Below are 2,306 nucleotides of genomic sequence, written 5' to 3'. Positions count from 1 at the left end.
CCTATCAGTAGAGCAGTGACCTTGGAATAGCCCTTGTAATGGAACACAGAGATTAACCTAGACAAGATTAAAATCAACAGAACTAAATAGAGACAGGATTTTTGGCAAAGGTCAGATAAGAAACAAGGAACTGTAGAACATTACCCAAAACATACCATGATGTGATTATAGAGGCATGCTTATAGGATCAAATGGTATAAATATAGATGATATAGGAGAATAAAGAAGAACCTCGCTATGCTGATCATCTGAACGCTGCCTCCGTGTCCTTCCTTCTTCGCCGACTCCGTCCACACCTTTGGGAACCCCTGGACCTGCTGGGGCTGGACTCCAACATTCTATCACTGACCAGCCAGTAATAATAGATAACATTTATTCAGCACTTTCACTGTGCCAATAACTCAGCCATTTACATGTACTATCTTTTTTAAACCTCACTGCAATCCTAGGAGGAAGACACTTTTCTTTATTTTACATTAAAGAAAACAGATAAAGTTGACATTTTGCCGGCTTTCATCCTGTAAAATGTAACTGGCCTGAGCTGGAGTTGATTAAAGATGTCGATTCTAGCTTCAGAACTACTAGATTTTCAACCCCAATATTGCTGGACCTTTTGTTGATCCATTGTACAGTGATCTCAGTGCTGTTCATTTATATTTTAATGGCTATGTCATATAACTCTCACCCTCTTCATTCTATACATGCAAGAGGTCTTTTATTTTTATTATTCAGTTTATTAAGATTAAGTTTTAAAAACCTACTTTTGCCTTAAGCTTCAACTATACTTTACAAATGCTATTATTCTATTTAGCAAATTTTAATAATCACTTTTACACTGGACTTATGTGTACTATATTTAATTTTTCAATATTACAGTGGACTCACAAACAAACCTCAAGAACTCAAATGACATTTTAGCAGTTTTATTGAAATATGATTTGTATGCCATTAATTCCCCCATTTAAAGCAAACAATTTAAAGTGTGTACAGATGGTTCCTGACTTAGGATTTTTTTAAATTTTATTTTATGATGGCGCAAAAGCAATACGCATTCAGTAGAAACTGTACATTGAATTTTGAATGTTGATCTTTTCCGGGGCTAGCGAAAGAAATGTGGTACAGTACTCTCGTGTGGTGCTGGGCAGTGGCATGGAGATCATTTTGCCCAACTGAAGGCTCATGTAAGTGTTCTGAGCACATGTAAGGTAGGCTATGATGTCTGGTAAGTCATGAGTATTAGATGTCTTTTTGACTTACGATAATTTTCAACTTACAAAGGGTTTGTGGGGATGTAATCCCACTGTAAGTTGAGAAACATCTGTAATTCAGTGGCTTTAGTATATCACAGAGCTGTGCAACTGTCATCACAATCACTTTTAGAACATTTGTGTCACCCTTAAAAATTCTTATAAATCAAGTAAGTTAAATTGTATAGATAAGATCAATTTTATGTTTTTTATTGTTCTAATTGTACTGTTGTTTGTTGTTGTTTTTTTAAATAAAAGTTTTCCTCCAATTTCTTTTTTTTTTTAATGTATATTTTATTTAATTTTTACAGAGAGGAAGGGAGAGGGACAGAGAGCTAGAAACATCGATGAGAGAGAAACATCAATCAGCTGCCTCCTGCACACCCCCTACTGGGGATGCGCCTGCAACCAAGGTACATGCCCTTGACCAGAATCGAACCTGGGACCCTTCAGTCCGCAGGCCGACGCTCTATCCACTGAGCCAAACCAGTCAGGGCTTGTTTGTTTTTTATCTTTTTTTCTAATTGTATTCTTTATTAACTTAGCAAGATTTTAACTAAAATCACAAATATAAGACAGTTATCCAATTACTCACTTTAAATTGGAATCATGAGGTCCTTCTAACAGGTCAAATTATCTAAACAGACTGGCCGATGTGGCTCAATGGTTGAGCATCAACCTATAAACCAGGAGGTCATAGTTTGATTCCCAGTCAGGGCACATGCCTGGGTTGGGGGTTCGATCCCCAGTGGGGGGCTTGCAAGAGGAAATGATCAATGATTCTCATCATTGATGTTTCTATCTCTCTCTGTGCCGTTTCTATCTCTCTGTGCCGGAAGCCAGTCCATCCTTGCTGCTTGACACAGTCGCTGCAGGGAAGAAACATCTGCACAGCATATGTTTCAAGGGACTTGGCGTATATGGCATACTGTTCTTAATATGTTTGCTCACCTTCTTGGCGCTATGTGTTTTAACCAAGGTCACCTCTCCGAGAAAGGTTGTTTCCCCAGGTAGGGATTTTTCCCTGAAGTTAGGGAGGGAATAAAACCCCTTAACTAA

Source organism: Myotis brandtii, unplaced genomic scaffold, assembly GCF_000412655.1.
Source record: "Myotis brandtii unplaced genomic scaffold, ASM41265v1 scaffold1076, whole genome shotgun sequence".
Classification (NCBI taxonomy): Eukaryota; Metazoa; Chordata; class Mammalia; order Chiroptera; family Vespertilionidae; genus Myotis; species Myotis brandtii.
The sequence above is the reverse complement of the archived record's forward strand: the minus strand, read 5'-3'. Positions refer to the sequence as shown.